The 21,808-nt window shown below is 47.8% G+C and overlaps 1 protein-coding gene across 2 annotated transcripts in view; it reads left to right on the top strand.

Moving 5' to 3' along the window:
- Nucleotides 1-21,808, top strand: part of LOC138468319 (exportin-5-like) — a 2,047,117-nt gene that overhangs the window by 614,032 nt on the left and 1,411,277 nt on the right. The window lies entirely within an intron of this gene.

Genomic DNA, 21,808 nt, shown 5'->3' on the forward strand with positions numbered 1-21,808 from the left:
TGGTCCGTGAGGATCCCATTAAGCCAAAGGTATTCAAAGATCGAAATCGATTCCCTTCCTAAGGTGCCACTGATCGAGTCAAGAAAGCTACCCTCTCCAAACAACTGCCCTGCCCTTTCCAATTCCATGTCCGATCAGGCCGGCGCCCCCCGTAAACCTCGACACTCAAGTCGCACAAGTGGACCCCTCACCGACATTCTGGGAGATGGCCAGGTCGACATTTGTTCCGTGAACCCTCCCCGCATCCACAAGTGCCAAAACAACCCCCATCATTCGGTGGTCGGACCGGGCAACTCCATGCGGGGGGCCCACAAGTCGCACACGTTCACCGGGTGGGTATCCATATCTTCCAAATACGTCCAGGTAGTACCCAGATCGTCCCTCTTGTGCTCTATAAGAACCCGCTATTGGGCCGCCAAGTAATGTAGGAAAAAATCAGGATATCCAAAACCTCTGTCTGCCCTTGGCAAAGTGAGAGTGGTTCTCTGAATCCTGGCGTTCCTGTTCTGCCAGACAAACTTGCTCAACATCAAATGTAGTTCCACAAAAATATCACTGGGGAGTTTTGTCCACAGCGAGCTGTAAAGGGATACAGGAACTGTGGGAGGGCATTAATTATTACCGCCGTCATCCTCCCGTACCTGGACAATACCAACGGAATCACTTGCACCACCATGAGGGGGATCAAAGTTGACTTCCACCAGCCGAGTTAGTTCCCGCTGTATTGTGATCCTCAGGTATCCTATCGCCACCGTCTCCACCCCTATCTGATTTATCTGCTTCCCACCCTCAAGACTTGAGGCTCGGCTCCTTACTGCCATTATGGAGGATTTAGGAGTGTTAATCTTCGGATGTCCATGAAAAATCGAATGTGAAATGTCACGCCACCCCCTTACTTACCTTTTGGTGGCAAACTTCGATGTGTGCCGCCGGCTCCCTGTCTCCCTGCCATGCATGTTCCCTTCACTTGCCTTGTTCGCTATAATGGTCAGGTATGGTAGAATGACATTTTCGGCTGTACCGAACAATTCTGCCATCTGATCCCTTAATTTTCAAGCCCGAAAAGATCCCAAATCGCTGGATAACAGCAAAGAGTTTGGGAACGGACGACTCCCCCTCACTTTGGTAACATAGAATGTTGTCCACAAACGGAGAATCTTAAATTCCACATCTCTCCTCCTAATGTCTTTAATTCCAGGGTGCTGTTGAATTGCGATGGCTAGAGGTTCCATAGTTGATGCCTACAATAGCGGGCAACCTTGCCTTATACCCCTGAACAGAGAGAAGGCCACCGTGAGACATCTGTTGACCTGCACTCAAGCAGACAGGGTGCTATATAATGCCCCAAACCTCTTACAAAAATGTACCCCTGCCCCATTTTCCCCAGAAGCACAGCCATGTTCCTCCATTTCATCCTATCGAGCACATCCTCCGTCTGGCCACGGTGAAGGAGGAGAGGTCCTGAAAAATCGTGATCGTTGCATTGTTGTGGTGATGGATTCAGATTTCCTGCATTCTTCTAAGAGTTTAGCTTTCTCTACATAATAATGGAAAAGGATCAGGACGGAAAGAGGACCTATAGACTGCCCCCAGCCCTCTGAACCATGTCCATAGTTGGCTTGTTTGTCACATGATTACCAAACAGCAACCAAACCGCATCATCAATTGAGTCCACCATGTGGTCTAGCTTGTCCAGTCTGCGGCCAATTTCGGACCTGATTCCCCTAATCTCCTCCAGCAAGGCTGCAATGTCTCTTTGTCAACATCATATCCTCCACCGCTTCCGCCATGGTCAATGGAGCTGGTGCTCCCTGCTCTACAGGGGTCTCACCAAATGGGTATTCCTGAAAGGCCGCCTTCCAGCTCATCGAGGGAGACAACCAACAGCAAGGGACCAAGCACGGCAGTCGGCCTGGCCCACTCCCAGGTTGTAAGCCCAGGCCAGTGTAAATGGCCACAGGGGACCCCACCAGAAGTGCCACAAAGTCCAGACCTGACTAGAGAGAGTGAGACCCCTCCCGGTAAAGTTCTCCAGTCACCGGGAACTCCTTGTTATAAACCTGTAGCTCCCACCTGTAGGTGCAATGTGGCACTGGCTAGGACCTGAGTCAGGCCCACATGCACCTTTGATCCACAGGGCTTCTTCCCCCCCACCCCCTCCGGGGGTCACTGAGGAGCAGGTACACCCCCTTCCGGATGCCCACGGCTACGGGTGGGGTACCTAACACTGCAAAGATCACGCCACCTATCGATTCCCCAGGACAGTGCCTCCACTGCCACTCTGCCAAGCCCCTCCAGAGGCGGCCACTGGTCCGCCACCCACTAGCAAGCTGAACTCCAGGGCTTCACTGCATAGATGTTGAGTCGCCTTCCCATGTTGGGTAGGAGAGATGGGGACCAGACCCAAGGTGTGAGAGGGTGAATTTTGCTGCAAAACCTTGTGGGTCACAGTGGGCTTCTTCTGTTGCCACAGTCATGTTGGTGAGATTCAAGAACTGCCCAGGAGATGTTAAAGTAGCGCTGAGAAACAGGTAGTGGGGCTGTTGTATGACGCTCTGCGCCTTAGTTTGACCATGGGACCCCCTGCTTCACCCTACCACCACCACCACCACCACCGGGGCCCTGGTGCAAAAAGTTGGCCCCCAGACACTGTAGTGAGCCTCCACGAATTCCTCTGAGGCCTACAGCCCTGTGTCATTTCAGGCCTATCGAGGGCCCCTGAGCAGTGTGTCCAGGCCTATTCCTCTGCTTGGAAGGGGCCGGGGGAGTTTTAAGTGGTCTCCAGGCAGAAAGGGCTTGGACTGTAGGGGCCTCTGCACTGCCCTCCCCTCAAACCCCCCCCTCTCTGCCACAGGGTTGTTCAGGAGCTCCCCTCCTCCATTGCAGGGGCCATCCAGGGGCCTTCTCAAGGTTCCAGGTACCTGTCTGGCGAAGCACTGGAGGCCCCTGATTTTGCAGGTGTGTCCCGGGCCCAGCCTGAAATAGCTCTGGGACTTCCTGGGACCAGGTGATGTTGCTGCCCCAGAAAGACTGCAGCAGATTCCCGATCCGTCACTGCAGGTGCTGCCTAAGGCTGTGCGAATGCCACACTCGCCCCTCTCTGCCTTGTCGTTGTCGGAGATGATGCCCAGCTCCGGGCTACCCGTCGTGGACCGGGGAAGCTTTCGTCGGGTTGACACGCTCTGAGTGAGCCGGCTCCAATGCTCTCCTCAGTGAGCACTCTTGAAGCGGGCTGCCCCCTTGGCACCGGCAGACCGCACCCCAACCTTGTCTGCCAACCAGATGGACTTTGTTCGTGGATCGGGGACACAGTCCTCCCCGGTCCTCACTTTCACGACCAGCACGCCTTTCTGGGAAAGGCTTGAAGGCCGGATTTGCGGCCAGATACTCCATAGGCTTTCCTGCGTCGTATGGGGTAATCAAATCCGCTACACAGGGGCTTTTAGGTTGGGGGTGCTCAGGACACCATTGGGCCCGGCAGAGACTGAGCTGTACATGGAAGCGTTCGCATCTCTGCACCTCCTGGTGGCCCTCACCAAGTTTCTTGAAGAAAAATGAGATGACATGCCTTTAACATACTTCGCCCTTCTGGGTTAGTAAATACATTCCGATGTCCTCTGGTATTACAAGAAAAAAACCTAGCTGCTCCACTCAAAATGTTAGTATTGGATTGGTTGCAAATTATTGCCCTTACCAGACTGGTGTAAAGCACCCATCAGCCAGGACCAATCCCATGTAATAACCATATTCACTGGCTTAGGCCTGACCATTGAACTTCTCTCCCCACATTTACACCTGCATTACATTGGACGAATATTTCACTTGGTAATGGAGACTATCCCGAACTATAACCTTTCTCATTTGAGTTAAACACAGAGCCAGTGTAGGAGGACAAATCAAATCCTGATAGTCTTAAAGATTGCTCTTCCTTAAGAATAATATGAAAGGGAGTTCTTGAGGTTATAAACATTACTGCTTAATCCGTACGTTGCAAATCTATAAAATCAACCCTGTCTATATATTTTGTTGAGACACCTCGAAGATTAGGTACTTCACTGGAGAGACGTAAAATACTGAACCTACTTAACAATATGTCTCTATTCTCACGTAGACTGTCCACCAAGATTCTAAAAGGTGCCTTGGCAGATAGAGCAAAACCGAACACTCTTCTATCAATCTCCTGCCGTTGATTACTCTTACCCAGATTAAAACCGTCACAATCTCTAAAGACCTCCAGGCCCTTTGCACCTTTCAAGATGCTAGTATTTTGTTTAGGCCCCTCCCTGTCACTTATACCACTATACACACTATTAAAGGATTGCTGCTGTAAACTCGCCTGTGGTCAAGTGACAGGAGGAAGGTTCATACACACGGATCTAGATAAACCAGTATTTCTATGTGAAGATGCGTTAAAACCTTCCATAATTGAAGAAGTAGTCGACTTCTCATCAGCCACACATGTAGAATTATTTGAAGACAGCAAAATGTTTGTCTGAACTGCATGTGATAGTCGGTTTACCATTTACAGTACTTGGGGTATCTTCTTAAACCGTCTCTGCACATGCCTTTCCAACCAAAGGACCCCCATCTCCTCCATGCGCCGTAGCACTTGCTGCATCATCTATAAGGCACTCGCCTGCAAGTCACCCAGCTCCCTCGCTGAGAAACCTGGTATCTCCGGTGGCCAGCGCACCACCAGAATCCAGGACACGGGCAGACTTGAAATCTGCTGCTGCAAAAAATAAAAGGATCCTAAAACAAGCCTTCTCTGCCTACGCCCCAAGACTATGGAACCCCCTCCCCGTCCGCACCAGACTCGCCACCACGCTCCAGCAATTCAGAAAAGAACTTGGGGATCACCTCTTTTTAGGAGCGTCTCCTCCTCAACACCTAGGCCATCACGTCGCCCCTCGCACCACCTCACTCGCCTGCCCATCTCCTCCCGAACACACGGTACAGCTGTACTCCTCTGTATCCTACTCCCTGATGTATATGTGTACAGTTGTATTCCTCTGTAAAGCACTTTATCTATCTGTATTGTTGTATACCTCTGTAAAGCGCGCTGTTGCTTCTCAAAGCTAGGTCCACGCTCAATAAATACCATAATAATAATAACTTGTATTCTGTAACATATTACAAAAGGCCTCTGTTACTGTAGGCTGTTTCGTAAGAGTCCTCCGAAATTTCCAGGAACATTACTTGTTAAGATTACGCATCGGTTTATTTTTTGATGGTTTTCTCAACACAAACCCGGTATTTTCCTTTACCTCTAGCCTTTCTTCTTTTATTTAGAGGCATTAATCTCACCAATCTTGCGTTCATTACTCAAGTTATGCCTGCTCACTTCCAGGCTGATATCAGTCAAACTTTCCTCAGGAGTCCCAACTCCTTCAGCAACCACACTCTGTTTCGTATTCAGATGTCCAACATTAGCTGCTTTCAAATTAACTCTTCCATTTAGTAAGCTAAGTACTGGCATGATTTGGGTTGTTTTGCAAGTCAATTCTGCTGCAAATCTTTACCCTTCGGTCAAACAACCCAAATGTACAGTTTTCTAGGGATACTGTTGTTCCAATGCTTTCACTGCATTTATACCGGATTAAAAAAATACATTATTTTACATGGTTTAGATAGCTGTTTGTATTTGGGCGGCAGAACCATTAATTGTCTCCACACTACTAATTAGACCTGAATATCCTCCTCCTGGAGATAGAGGCCTTGGATGGTCTATAGCCTTTTGTAGTAGTAAGTAGGCGTCTTGGTGCATCACAGTGGTTTCTGCCCTGCTGTGTAAATTGTACATGCAAGATAAAGTTAGTCGTGAATTTTCTAGTTAAACACTCACCCAGTGTCAGTCACATTACAGGACGCTACAGGCTCTCTCCAGGTAGTAGCAGCAAGGGCATAACCTGGCCTCACTTACCAAACTGTAGATCACACACGACACACACTACACGCACTACGCGCTAGTTTTTGAATGCGCTGTGCAACATTGTAGCCATTCCTTCTCTACGAAGCTCAGCAAGGAAAGACTTCCAACAGCAGAAACGTAGTATCTCCTGCAGAACTGTAGCCCACACACGATGCACACCAGGGTTAATTTTTTTTAAATCCACCTTAATGGGCATGTCCACCACATTTGACCCAGATTTCCGATCGCATCAGTCCACCTAAGCATAATGGTGAGAAACTGGGCATGCAACTATGTACGTTCTTTGGTCAGAGTACCATTTTAGGAATATTTTATAGATGTACTCTGTAATGGTGGTGCATCTTGATGTTTTAGCTGCTTCGGACCAATGGATGACCTTGTCTGTAATGTAATTTTTTTCCCATTCTGGAAGTCATCCCTAATTGAAGTTAAACTTGGAATTTCAGTACATTTCCTGAAATGTTTGAAGTGCAGAAACATCCCATATTTCATGATATACGTCTCTGTAGCTCCCAGGGATATTTTAAGGTACAATTGCATCGTTATGCCCGATTTGGGAGTCCCCTTACTACTTGCATGTTTTGGGTGATGTTCCTCCCATTTCCCTCAGTCACTTTGATCCAGATTTCACAGAGAACATGACACCTAGGGAACCTTATAGCATCAAAGTGTGTGTTCGTGCCAGCTTAGTCTCCAGGGGTCAGTAACCTGACTGACAGTTGTTACTGGTTCTACTTGAAATGCAGGTTACATCAAAATAGCGACTACACGGTTGTAGCCATTTTGGCGTACGGATACCTTTTTCTTCCTGGAGACCTAGAAAACTGAGCAAATGCTCATGTGGGGTTGTTTTGCTGATGTGCGCTCCATCTAGGAGCTCACAAAGGAATGTGTTGGTGTGCCTGAGGTGTCTGCAGAGGGCTAAATATCTGCGAGTCCTATATAATCAACATCCCCTGTGTTTGTCAGCTTGATGCGCACATTTGTTTGGTGAAGAGTATCGATTTGGATGGCTGCCAAATGTTTGCAGGGTGTGCCAGTATGATTGGGTCACTGTCTACCCTGGCATAATAGCCCACTCCCTCTTTCCCAGGTACTTGGTCAACCACTGATATTTGATTCTGAAGCATCCAAGGGGAAGACCTACCTGATGATGATTGAACCTGCAGGAACTGTGTTTGATGGTAATTTTCTTTGGACTGTGTGGCCAGCTGAATCTCCTATTATGGAGGCATGTTTAAGGCCTCTAGTTCCCGAAATCCAAGCAGCACATTTTCCTGGCGTGACCTCTCCAGGGCCATTTATTTATGTTTTGACTGTGTCATGACCCTAGTATGAGTCTTCCAGCATGGAGACCTTCAGTGGCTTGTCTTGCTGCGACCCATGGCTAGGTACACTATTTCTCAAACTACAATCCCAGGTCTCGATTATTTGCTTGTCTGTCTTCAGGGAGACCCTCCAACCTCAGACTTGCTAATTTGTCCATTGCTCCTGGTTCGGGCCTTCATTTGCTGACTTTGCCTATTCGGCGAACAACCGCACCTGTCTTGGATACTTTTGTAAATACTCCACTCTGCAAGCTCTACAACTTTGGGGCTCAATTTAATTTATCCAGCAGAAATCCTTCTTGAAAGTATGCTGTCTCTGCCATAAGTGGTTGTTTCATTCTCCTGGTGCTACAAGGCTCTTGTCTTTTACCCCTGCACATGTGCCTGACAAATACGCTTAGCTGTTCCATGACTTCATTGAACTTTAGCTACTTTGTTCTATACGTGCAGGACTCCCGTGCTAACCCTTGCCCATCTTGAGCTGAATCGCAGCATTCTCAACTTGTGATGTCATTCCTTACCTCTGGAATATGCTGTCCCTGGAGTTGGGTTGTGAATCTTGGTAGATTAACTTTTTGTATGAGGTGCCCTTGTCTTGAGGTCGTATTTGGGCTCTTGGTGTCCGGTGATCCACATTGCAAAGCTTCCCTTGGGGGCTAAAAGGAAACATGCTGTTTAGGGGTTAAAAAGATGTCGGGAGCCATTGAGCTTCTCTAAATGTCAATTTGACTGTTTAGAGTTCAATATTTTATTTTGCAACATAAACCAATAACATATTATAACAATTATCTAACAGAGAAATACAAATGGGATAAACAATACAGGTAGTCGACAACGGATGTGCTAATCAATTCTAATTAATGAAGTAAAGAAAAAGAAGAGTCAATAAGGAGCCTCATACAGGAAATATAAGCCATATCAACAGTAAAATTCATGAACAATCCTAAAACATCCCTCACCATAATCATCTCTATGGATAACAGATCAATGGTCTATACAGAACAAAAAGAGCAGTATACCTTGCAACCATTCTGAAATTATCAAAAGACAAAACTGTATATACTTCTATATATACATTAACCATAGGCTTCAAGGAAGCTCCCCCATATGTTCAAAAACGTAATATCCCCGGATTGTTTGTAAATAGCTCTTTCATAGGTGGAGACGGTGAGCAATTCCTCTACCCAATCGTCAATACAAAGAGGCAGACTATTTCTAGTACCTTAACCTCTTTTTTTTCGCAATCATACAAGCTCGGAGTAGCCATATTTTCTTGTTGAATGGAACATCCTCTAGTAGAGATACATCTCCAAGTACCAGTAGAGTGGCAGTGATTGGGATTGTACAACATAGGATTAAACCTTTCATAAACCCCCTCCCAAAATGCCGTAGTCTGTTGACAGAACCAGATCAAATGACAGTGTGCGCCCCTTGCTTGTTTGCACTTCCAACATAGTTCGTTTTCCAGATGGTGTCTTTTAAATAAGCGTACCGGCATCCAGTAAGACCTAAAAAGGAGCTTGGTATGCGATGCTCTTATGCCCCAGTCCATACTCATTAGGCATATATTACCACAGCACCGCTGCCAGCTACTCTGATCGATCACTTCTCCTTATTCTTCTGCCTAGACAGTCATCAATTCCCGATTTCCTTTACGACAAGCCTTTAAGATTTCATACATAGTAGCCGCAGGATGAAATGCACATTTGCAGGTCTCTAAAGCTGACCAATCTATACTCTGAGTTTTCAATTGTGATATGTCCATACTCACAGTAACAATGTTCTTCAACTTTCTGTACTCCGCGTAAGTGCAGTCAGCCATGTTCAATGTGCGGCGCAATTGTGCAAACGGGATCCATTTGTCACCTTCAACCAGATCCTTAATGTACTTTATTCCTGCTAGAAACCATGCTGGCCAGAATAGGTCTTTTCTCTGTGATTTCAAAGCCAGGTTGAGCCAGATCGAAGCGTCTGGGAATAAATAAGGTTTGGTACCTATACACTTGGATATATATCACCAGCATTCCTCCAAGAAAGCAGTAAGCAGATTTTGCCCTTTGGAGGATCTTTTTCCCATTGTCAGTAGGGCCTTTGGATCTATTTGTGACAATGTATTACTCTCCCTTACTATTTCGGCGCTTGGTCCCCATCTTTATCGAGGACCTTGCACAGATGTCTAGTCGTGAATACCAGATGATAGTCAGTGAAGTTAGGTAGATTCATACTGCCTTGCTTTTGAGGAAGCTGCATTTTCCACAGCGCAAGTCTGAACGTCTGCATGATCCTGTCAATCTCCTTGAAAAAATGCCTTGGCACCTTGATGGGAAGCATTGATAAGAGATAATTTACCTGTGGTGCTAAGTTCATTTTAAAACAATTGTTCTTCCCCCAAGTGGATAGCCTCAAGAGTCCCCACCTATCCAGGTCTGATTGAAGTTTCGGCAGAATCATTTCATAGTTCATTTTAGCCAACTTCACCACCTCTGGACCTAACAAGATACCCAAATACTTAATTCTTTCCAGACACCAGGTAAATTGGAATTGATCACAGGTGTGTTGCAAACATACATTATTCACTGAGAGGATCTCAGACTTATCCTAATTCACCTTATAACCAAACACTGAACAACTGTTGGATATCTCACATTAGGTGAGATATGCAAATTTCAGGATTACGTAAAGCCACTAGTAAATCGCCCGAGTAAAGCCAGATTATATTCTCATGATCATCCCCAATTATCACATGAAGATTATCATTAGCTTGCAGCAGCACTGCCAGCGCTTCTATTGACCAGATGAATAGTAATTAGGAGAGCGGACACCCTTGTCTGGTACCCCTATGAAGCTGAAATGCATCCGAAATAAGCCCATTTGTAAGTAAGCCTGCAGATGGATTCATATACAACAGCCATATCCAACGCTTGAAATCAAATCTCATTTTATCAAAGCATGAAAACAGAAAGGCCCACTCAACACGATCAAACGCCTTCTCGACATCCAACTATACCACAGCAGCCGCATTCATTTGTCTATGTCCATGTTCAATTGGTCATAGTAAGAGTCTCATATTATCAGCCACAGCACTTCCGGTGACCAAGTCGACTTGATTTCCATGAATTAATGAAGGTATCACTGGTTCCAATCTTTTAGCTAAAGCCTTTGCCACAATCTTGCAGTCTGTATTAATCAAACTGATCGGCCTATAATTTTCACATCTTGTATGGGATTTATCTTTTTTCTTTAACACAGTTATCAGAGCATGCCACATTGTAACTGGCAGGGATCCAGTCTCAAAAGCTTTGTTATACACATCACATAGAAGTTGCAGAGCGCTGTCAGGCAAAATCCTATAAAACTCTACAGGCAATCCATCTGTGCCTGGTGATTTGCCCACATTAAACTTGGAGATGGCCAGAGGAATATCTTCTATTACAATGCTACCTTCAAGACTGGCTGTTTGATCATCTGTCAATTGAGAAATTTCTAATGAATTTAAAAACGTTTTTATCGTTTCCAGCTCACAAGTCAAATCTGATCTATAGAGGTTTTCATAAAAACCGTGGAACAATACATTTATTTCTTTTTGTTGCGTTTTTTCACACCACCACTAGGACTTCGAATTGCAACGATAACACGATCACTCTCAGCTACCTTCAGCCTGTGTGCAAGCAGCTTGCGTGCTTTCTCCCCATTCTCAAAATAGTTTATCCTTTGCCTGAACAATGCATAATCAATCTGATCCGATATCAATTTATTTAGTTCATATTTTGCCTTCCTCAACTGAGACTTAGTTCCTTCGTCTTGGCTTGCAGCAAAGTGTTTATCCAGACGCTTGGCTTCTGCAGACAGCTTCTTAATTTCTTTGCCCTTCATCCTCTTATATTTACCAGTTTTAGACATCCGCACGCCTCGAATAAAACATTTTAGTGCTTCCCAGACTGCAGAGACTGTAATGTCGTCTGTCCTATTGATTTTAATGAATCTTCAATTTCTTTCATAATCTCATCTTTAATTTGTTCGTTTAGCAAAATGTACGAGTTCATCCTCCACGTTACGGATTTGGCCAGAGTATATTGCAATGAGAGACGCAGGGATACAGTTGCGTGGTCTGAGATAGCAATGAGTCCTATACTCGAACCAAACCAACTTGGTGTCACTTGGCCAGAAGTCAGAAAGAAATCAATGCGTGAATAAGTGTCATGACACGAGGAGTAAAAGCTATAGTCTCTTTCTGGTGGGTGCTCCAAACTCCATATGCCCACCAGATGGAACTCGTTTATCAAGCTTTCTAAAGATCTCCTGCTCTTCTTCGGGATACATAAACAATCTCCATTAGAGCGGTCCAGTGATGGATCTAACACTTGGTTAAAATCACCGGCCAACACAATTGCACCAACATTAGTTTTGAATAAATTGTGCAAGTTCGCGGAAAAAAAAGGATCATCTAAGTTGGGTGCATATACATTGCATAACAACAGTGTTGTATCTTGTATTTTGACAATGATACAAACAATTCTTCCTTCCTTGTCTGTTTTGCTGTAGAGGACTGTTGCAGGCATGTTTTCCCTAATTGGTATTGAGACGCCTCTCTTGCTGGACGAGGTATGTTGAGAAAATTATTGGCCTACCCATCCCCGTTGTAGTTTCCCAGCTTCATTATCATCCAGGTGTGTCTCTTGGAGGAAAGCAATGTCGCAAGAAGCGGATTTGAAATAAGATGAAACCTTTTTTCATTTCACAACATTAAGACCATTCACATTCCATGAAACCATGTTAAGGTGAATGATGGATCTAAAATTCATGTTGTACATCCTAATTAGAGGCAAATAAGGAGTGTAATCAATAAAGAAAAGTGGGAAGAAAAGAAAGAAAAGAGATGCGAAAAGAAAAAGGTAGAAACCCACACCCAAACGGGGCATGAGTCAACCAGACAACTCTGGTAACAGTTACAAATAGATGGGCCACTGATCGGATGCAACGCTAAGCAAAGTACAATAAATAATCACTCGCAGCAATTGTATAAATAAAGCCTCCAAACCCAGTCCCCTGCCCCCACCCATCACAAATATCTTTACAGCTGATATTCATGTATAAAAAGAATTTGCAATCCTAAAAGCCTCCAGCTCCTAAGTACAATCCCCTGCCCTTCATGAACCGATATTAGAGTTGAAGGATTGACCCACACACACGAGATTTCCATAGTAAAAAGCAAGGTTCAGCAGTGATTACTAACAAAGCACAAACATGGTCCAACCATAACAATCTCCAGTTTCAAAATAGCTAAAATCTCTGCTCAAAGCCGTCTTAATGAATAGGCAACCCGATACTTAGAGGTAAGGCATGCAGATCCAGAAGGGAGTGAGTTTGTTCCCCGGTCTACACGTAAGGTGGCCTAATGAGTTGATTTCATTCCGAACATTGTTTCCCGATGGCCGATATTGTCATATAACAAAAGGGTGTATTATGGGACCTGTAGCGCTGGGAGTCCTTGTTTGTGACTGACAAAACTTAAGGTATGGCGGACCTACAAATAGAGAAAGCTACAAGGTAAATTGTAATTGACTTGGAAGGTTATATGCAGCTGTGCCTGCCTCGCTCAATGCTTACATTATAAATTGTAATTTTTTTATACCCAGGTCACCTTCTAATTGTATTCCCCAAACAAAGGTTGTTAGCACTTCAATACGCCAACAAAGGCAACCTACAAAAGGGTGCTAAAAAAGGGAAATCCATTTTCCCCATGTACAATAAATGGCTGTCAAATGCATTACATTTCGAGGGGATTGGGTCCTCCGACGTATTCCATATCTATGACATGTAATCACCACAGCTGTGCTGCTTCGGAAACTTTTTCGGCGTCTGCGTCCTGCGTCGATGACGTCGATGCGCCGTCGTCGAGGACCTCCTCCGACGTCCGACGTCATCCGATGTGATAAGCAGGACGCACGACGCCCATAGTCTCAGTTCCGTTTTTTCCGCGAACGTGTTGCTTCGTGTTTCTCGGTTCAAACGCCTCGACTCTTTGGAGTTCTGTTCTTCTCGGTTCTTCGAACCTGTTCGTTTGTGAAATTCCTTCTGAAGATGTCTACTTCGTCTTCGACCCCGCGTCCGGGTTTCAAGAAGTGCGGGGAGTGTGGGTCCAAGATGTCGGTGACGGACTCGCACGACGCCTGCCTCTGGTGCCTCAGGGAGGCCAACGACACGGATGACTGTATCGACTGCCAGTCGCTCACGTCCAAAGCCTTACGCGAACGTAAGAAGTTGCTGTCGGTAGGTCGGGTGTCCAAGCCCCGGAAGTCGATGTCTGCGGGGCTTTCGACGGATGATTCGAGGGGTGACTCTCCGTGTCATCGTCGGAAGTCTTGTGGGTCTCCTTCTAGGAGTCGGTCTCGCCACTCCTCAGCCTCTTTGAGGCATTCTCGGAAGCGCCGACACCGGTCGTCTTCCAGGTCCTCTTCGGAGGACTCTGCCCGGCACGTCGCTTACCCCTCCAGCCGTGCGTCGCCGGAGGAATGGGCTTCCTTCGGGAAGAAGATGTTGGCGATTCTTGAGTCGCAGGGTACTCAGCCGTCCGCGCCCCCGAGTGGGGTCGGTCGTGTGAGGTCGAGAGACACCGCTCGCAAGAGTGGTCGGCACGAGTCACGGGAGAGGTCCCGTTCGGACAAGGGAACTCATTCTCGACGTACCCGTTCCAGGTCCCGGTCCTCGACGCGTTCGAGACCGTGTGCACCTGTGAGGTCTTCAAAGAAGGCATCGATGTCTGTGGCGTCGAGGGCGTCGACGGGCTTTCTCGAGGCTCTGGCTCCGAGGAAGTCGTCGATGCCGTCGACGCTCAGGTCGTCGAGGGACACGCTCGGGGCTCCGGCCTCGAGGGCTGTGTCGACGCCGCCGATTCTGGAGGCGCTGCATCTGACGTCGACGCCGATTTCCTCGACGTCGACGCCGATCCTCTCGGCGCCGATGCCGGTTCTCTCGACGCTGGCGCCATCGACGCCTTTCGTGTCGGAGGTACCCCAGGGCACGGGTGGACCCCCTAGGAAGGCTCTGGTTAAGAGCAAGCACTCTCGAGTGCCTTCTTTTCGCCACCTGGACTATATTTCAGAGGCGGATGAGGATTCTGATGGCCTGGTTCCTAGTCAGGTTTCGGATGACATTGTCTCGGGCCATAGTCAGTTTGACGAGTGAGACAGTCACTGCATGATGCCAGTGGACTGGACACCTCTCCGGAGGTGGAGATTTGTAGGCCTGAGCCTGGCTCTCATGCTGATTTCTCGTACCGGCGCCTTATGGCTAGGGTTTCTGAGTACTTGGGATGGTCTGCTCCCCCAGGGGAGTTTGTGCAGGATGATCTGGCAGACATCCTTGATGTTGGTCCCCCAACTGACCCAGTTCTGCCGTTCCATATGGCTTTACAGAGAAGGGTGGCGGCGGCTTGGACTGCTCCGGAGAGTCTCCCGGCGGTGGGCAGATCCTTGTCGCGAAAATACCGTCCAGCCAGTGGCGACCCCTGCTACTTGACCAGGCATCCCACTCCGGAGAGTTTGGTGGTGCAGGCGGCCACGGCCCCGGCAAAGCAGGCGTCGTACCCTACCATCCCTCCTGATAGGGACGACAAACGTTTTGATGGCTGGGCGAAGAAAGTGTTTTCTTCTGGTGGTATGGCACTTCAGGCGGCCAACTCCATTTGTGCCTTGTCGCGTTTCACGCACACTATGTGGAACTGTGTTGCGTTAGCGGCTGAACATGTTCCCGAAGGGGATGAACGGGATGGTTTCCTTGCTTTGGTCCAGGATGGTAAGGATGCCATGTGTGAGTCCGTTCAGTCGGGTTTGGCTGAATGCGTCAGTAGGTCCATGGCGGCGAGCACCGTGATACGCAGGTTTGCGTGGTTGCGGAAGTCGGGGTTTGCGCCTGATGTGCAGTCCCGGCTCCTCAACATGCCCTTTGATGGTGAACACCTTTTTGGCAGCAAGGCTGACGAGAGCCTTGAGAGGTTGCAGACCTCAAAAGCTGCAGCGAAGTCGTTGGGCGCTGCAGTTCGCCAACCTCCGCCTTTTCGTCCTAGGGGACAGCAGTGGAGGGGGTGGTTCCTTTCGTTATTACTCCTCCTTCAGTAAAGCGAGAGGAGCTGGCAGTCAAAGAGGCCATCGCAGGGGTACCAGAGGTGGACGACAGGGTACCCGTGGTGCCAAGGCCGCTCGGGCAGTTGCCTCTTTGCCCTCAGGTAACGCTGCAGCCGCTACCACTCAGTCGTGAGGCCATGTCCCATGGTTCGCCGGTTGGGGGAAGGCTGGCGCAGCATCTTGTAGAGTGGCAAGCCATTACTTCAGATGTGTGGGTTCTGGAGATCATAACCCACGGCTACTGTCTTCCTTTTCGGCACAGGTCTCGCGACAATCCACCGGGGAACCTCTCTTTGCAGAGTCCGGATCCGCTCCTTGCGCAGGAAATTCAAGCCCTGCTGGAGAAAGGCCCCATAGAACTGGTGCCTGTAGCGGAGAGGAACAAGGGATGGTATTCCCCTTATTTTTTGGTTTCGAAGAAAGACGGGGGATTGAGACCCATCAGGAAGGACAAGTTCAAGATGGTTACTCTCTCTCAAGTCCTCCAGGCCCTTCAGCTTCAGGACTGGTTGGTGTCACTCGACCTCAAGGATGCTTACTTCCATGTGCCGATCCATCCCAAGCACAAGAAGTACCTGAGGTTCGCGGTTGGCGACTCGCACTTTCAGTTTCGGGTCCTGCCGTTCGGATTGACCTCCGCCCCGAGGGTTTTCACCAAGCTCATGGTGGTGGTGGCAGCGCATCTCAGGCAAGGGGGGATTCACGTCTACCCCTACCTGGACGATTGGTTGATCAGGGGGAGCTCTCCCGAGCAAGTCCTGGATCATCTATCGATCACCTGTCGCTCCCTTCACAGGCTGGGCTTCTCCCTCAATTTAAAGAAGTCCCATTTGACGCCAACACAGCGGCTCCAGTACATCGGAGCAGTGCTCGACACTTCCCTGGGGCAGTGTTTTCCTCCCCAGGTGAGGGCTCTTCACATTCAGCAGATGGTGCACAAGTTTCAGCATGCCCAGACGCTCCCAGCGTTCGAGTTCTTGAGGTTGCTCGGCCTCATGGCATCCTGCATTCTTCTGGTGCCAGAGGCTCGCCTGCGGATGAGATCTTTGCAGTGGGCACTCAAGACGCAATGGTCGCAGTCCTCCGGCAGGATGTCGGACTCGATTCAGGTGCCGTCCTCGGTCGCCCGGGACCTTCTGTGGTGGGCCGTCGAAGGCAACTTGATGAAGGGGGCTCCATTTTGGCTTCCCTGGCCGGAGGTGACGATTGTGACGGATGCATCCCTCACGGGATGGGGAGCTCATGCCAACGGGCTGACAGTCAGCGGTCGTTGGTCTCCGTCGGAGTGCAGACTCCATATCAATCTGTTGGAGCTGAGGGCCGTCAGGCTAGCCCTGAAGGCTTTTCTGCCGTCTGTGCGAGGGAAGAATGTCCTGATCCTGACGGACAACACAGTGGCCATGCACTACCTCAACAAAAAGGGGGGGGCAGGGTCACTTCCTCTGTGCAGAGAGGCGATGCAGCTCGAGTTCTGGGCCATCCAGCAGGAAGTTTCGATCTCGGCAGTTCATCTGGCCGGAGCCGAAAACGTGACGGCGGACGCTCTGAGCAGGCAGAGCGCGATCTCTCACGAGTGGGAGTTGGCTCAGGAGATTCTCCTGGAGATCTTCGCCCTTTGGGGGACCCCTCAAGTGGATCTCTTCGCCTCCAGTGTCAACCGGAAGTGCGAAAGGTTTTGCTCGCGGGAATTTCCTCCAGAAGGAGCCTTAGGAGACGCGTTCGTGGTGGAGTGGTCATTCCCGCTGCTGTACGCGTTTCCTCCAGTCCCCGTCATCCCGCAAGTGCTGCGGAGGTTACGGAAGTTCGGTTCCCGGATGATCCTCATTGCCCTGGCGTGGGCTCGGAGGACGTGGTACCCGGACCTTCTCGACTTATCCATCTGCCCTCCACGTCGTCTTCCCTACCGAGACGATATGCTCTCACGAGAGAGGGGTCAGGTTCTCCATCCAGAGGTCAGATCCCTCAACCTTCACGCTTGGCTTCTGAAAGGTTGAGGTATAAGGATTGGGACCTCCCTGAGGACGTGATCGAGGTGTTGCTTTCGGCCCGAAGACCGGCAACAAAGTCTCTGTACCGTTGCCGTTGGCGTAAGTTCTGCGACTGGTGCAGGGTTCAGAATGTGGATCCTTTTGCATGTGACATCCCCATGGTTCTGTCCTTTTTACTTTCTTTGGCCCACAGGGGCTTGCAAGTGGGTACCGTTAAGGGTTACCTGGCGGCGCTGTCCATCTTTAAGCGCTCGTCTGAAGAGTGTTCTTACTTTAAAATCCCTTTGATTTCACAGTTCCTGAAAGGGCTCACTAATGTGTTCCCTCCGTCACCTTTCCTGGTGCCCGGTTGGGATTTAAACCTGGTTCTTAAGTTTCATATGGGTGCTCCGTTTGAGCCTTTACATTCTTGCCCTTTGAGGCTGTTAACTCTGAAAACTGTGTTTTTAGTTGCGGTTACTTCCGCTCGCAGAGTGAGTGAGTTACAGGCACTTTCAGTTAAGCCTCCCTTCACTGTATTTCACAAGGACAGGGTTGTCCTTGGAGTTCGTCCTTCTTTTCTTCCGAAGGTAGTGACGGAATTTCATTTGGCCCAGAAGGTTGTTCTTCCGGCATTCTATCCTCCTCCGCATCCTGGTAAGGAAGAGGAGAGGCTCCATAGGCTTGATCCTAGGAGAGCTTTAAGCTTTTATGTTTCACGCATGTCCCGGGTCAGAGTGGATGATCAACTCTTTATTGGTTACACTGGAAAGCGTTTGGGGCAAGCTGTGACGAAACAGACTTTGTCTCGCTGGATTATTTTGGCCATCTCGGAGTGCTACCGTTTGGCGGGTAAGGACCCACCGGCTGGCTTGCGGGCCCATTCTACCAGGGGTATGGCTGCGTCTACTGCCCTGCAGAGGGGTGTTCCTATTCGCAAAATCTGTGATGCAGCCACCTGGGCTTCAGTTCATACATTTGTACGTCACTATTCCCTTGATTCCATCCGAGCGCACGATCTGGCCTTTGGCAAGGCGGTCCTTTGCTCTGCTATTTGATTGGCTATTCTACATTTTGATTCTAAATTCTTTCCCTCCTCCTTGCTTTGGTACTGCTTTGGGAGTCTGTCATAGATATGGAATACGTCGGCGGACCCAAACCCCTCGAAGAACAAGTTACTTTCTTACCTGGTAACGTTCTTTCGATGGGATGGTCCGACGACATATTCCATATCGCTCCCGCCCTGCCTTCCCCGCTACAGAATTTCTTTTGCGATTGCAGCTTACGTTCCGCAAGGCTTTGTGTCTGACTGGCAGTTGACTTCTGTCACACGTTCTGGGGGAAAAAACTACAACTGAGGCTATGGGCGTCGTGCGTCCTACTTATCACATCGGATGACGTCGGACGTCGGAGGAGGTCCTCGACGACGGCGCATCGACGTCATCGACGCAGGACGCAGACGCCGAAAAAGTTTCCGAAGCAGCACAGCTGTGGTGATTACATGTCATAGATATGGAATACGTCGTCGGACCATCCCATCGAAAGAACGTTACCAGGTAAGAAAGTAACTTGTTCATCTGCACCATTCCTAAAGGATGACAACGCTGCCTCGTCAGAACCTCCTTTTCCTAAGGACACCCTACATGGACCTGAGCAATTCTTCAATTGCTTCACCACACACCGAAAGAGTCACTATCATCCATTTGAAAAATCACATGGGCAAGAACACCATGAATGAAAACCATATAAATACACAAACCAAGGGTCAACAAGACTCCTAAAACATTTTTTTTATAAACCATACAAGGCTGCCGCATGGATTTTTTTGTTTGCATACGGCCCCAGAGTGCTTAGTTAAATACATTATCATACGTACCCATTCCGATCGCCCCCGTACTCCTTACCCAAGGAGACCAACCAGGCACACAACGCATCAGCAACACCACCGGCATGCCCCACCGCATCCGCCCAAACAACGTGAACGTCATTTAGACCAACGCGATGACACACACCAGCGGCTTCACCAACACACTGCACACCAAAGCCCCAAGGAAGGCCGCCCCGTGACCGCATAAAATTCTCAGATGCAGAATAAAAGGGCATTAATATCCAATAATCGCTAGAAGTCCTCAACCCTGGAGTGCAGCATCACATGCATTCTAAACGGGCGTTCCCTCATATACAGGTGCAGCCTCAAGTAGATCGACCCGGAAGAGATACGCATACGCAATTAACAAACTCCGCACATCAAGAAGCGTCGCCACGTTATGCATGTGTGTCGCTCTGTATTAGGTCCTTTCCTCACCAGTAGCTACGGGGTGAACAAACGCTACCATATTCAACAAAGATAAACAAGTTAGTAATAAAAGTGTATATAGCGCGAGCAGCAACCGTTAACTGTAACACGCCATTCAAGCACCAACAGAATTAAAAATAACTAAAATAAAATATGTTCATGCAAAATTGTCAATTACCAAATGTGCATATTAATTAAACATTATCCTAGAAGGAAAGAGAATAAAGGAGAAGCATAAACAGACCCCCTAAGATGGGCGATTCGCGGTGGAGTATTTCCCAAGCCAAGCACAAGCCTGTTCTGGGGCATCATTGAGTTTAACCCCTTCAGGCAAGAAGAGTTTTAAAACTGCAGGCTTAAGAAGTGAAGCTTTGACTCTACGATCCTTGGCCAAACGCTTTGCTTCTCCAAATGCTTTCTTTTTAATTGCTACTTCTTTTGGAAAGTCAGGGTAAATATGAATCAAGTTTTCTTGCCAAGATAATGATTCCTGTTGCCTTGCTAGGTGCAGTACATTTTCTGTCATGGAAGTCTTCACAAACGTGATGATTATTTGCCTTGCTTTCCCGGCCTCCTGTTTACCTGCTCTGAATCTCACATTCAAGTCATTTCCTTGTATACCACAGCCAGGGAAACATCCTTGCAAAATATCTGTGACCAAAGCAATTGGGGTGGATTCAGGTCCCTCGGGGACACCAATCAGGCAAATGTTGTTGCTTCTAGCCTGTATTTCTAAATTCATGTTTCTCAGTTGGAGTCTGCTCATCCCTTCCTGCAGCTCTTGGTAAGCTCTGTAGCTGCCAGAGGCTTCCCTTTCCAAACCAGATGTTCTTCCCACCACATCCACCATAATGAGTCTCCAAATTACTGACCTTCGCAGACAAGTCAGCCAGGGTTGCCTTGACATCAGTCATCAGTCACATCGCTTGCCACTTGCTTCGGAAGTTTAAAGATATCGGCACTACTTGGTGTTTCTTCTGGATCATCATTGCTTTGCTTAGGTTTTTTTAGAAGAGGGGTTTCTAGAATCCGTCATCTGACACTAAATCACTAGTCTTTGGTTTCTGTATTCTGGGCAGTTATTTAATTTAATTACCAGTAAATATTTAGTGGTCATTATTATTGCACAACTATAGCAAATGTATATATTTGTACAGGTCTTTTGTTTGTGTGTGCAGCAAGTGTTTAGTGAAACCTTTAAACCAAACTTCAGAAGCTTTGCCTTGACTGTGGTGGCAATTCTACCTCGTGGAGCGCCCGGATAACTCCAAGGGAACATCCTGTAAACCAAGTGGGATTGATATATCTATGGTCTATAGATAGTCAGACATAGGAAACGGATAAAAAGACATTGTTCAATTACTATTATTAAAGGAAAGAAGGCATCAACTATCCTTACAGCTATAGCTATGCTGGGGGGGGTCTCTAACTTCAAATCAAACAATAAACTGGTGCTAGTCGGGATGACTCGCACAAATTCTGTCCTCCGTCCAAACCTATTCTATCCTATGCTCTATCCTTACCACCTTACCACTAATAAACTAACACAACATTAACTTTACCTAGGTAAGGTTGTTCCCACTCTACTTGGCTTCTGGTGGTTGGGTTCTGACCCCAACCCAATTGTCTGGTTCTCATTTTCTCTGGCCTGCTAATACACTTCATAATTTTGGTGCTTTAAGTCTTTATTCCGAGAGAAGGTTGCTCCGGATACCCATACAAGCGTTCTGATCAGTTCTCCACATTGGAGTGGCTGGATCTCTAAACCTGTTCCTTGTTTTTTAAAACTGTATTTGTGAGTCTTGATGCTCTTTTTACATTACGTCTCTTGCTGAACCATGCTGGGTCTTTTTTGTTTTGTTAAAACGTTCTTTATTAGCACACTTGGCATCATACATTTCAAAGTAATATCTCAGTGAGAACTCCTTGCCTTTTATACGTTTATAAAAGGCAAGGAGTTCTCGCTGTACAAAAACGGATTGAGGTGAACCTTGGAAGGGACGTAATTCGGTGTTGGGAGGAGACGTATGTTCTGTTATTTGCCATAGGCATAGTGTATTTATAATCTGGGTTCAGCCCGTCATTGGTTTTTTAGAAGTGTCTTGTGGTGCTGGTGGGCGCATAGATATGCTTTGAACTGACCCGTATGTCTATTGGGTGAG

The sequence above is a fragment of the Ambystoma mexicanum genome, chromosome 4q (genome assembly GCF_040938575.1).
Source record: "Ambystoma mexicanum isolate Mex_15411 chromosome 4q, UKY_AmexF1_1, whole genome shotgun sequence".
In the NCBI taxonomy this organism is placed as follows: Eukaryota; Metazoa; Chordata; class Amphibia; order Caudata; family Ambystomatidae; genus Ambystoma; species Ambystoma mexicanum.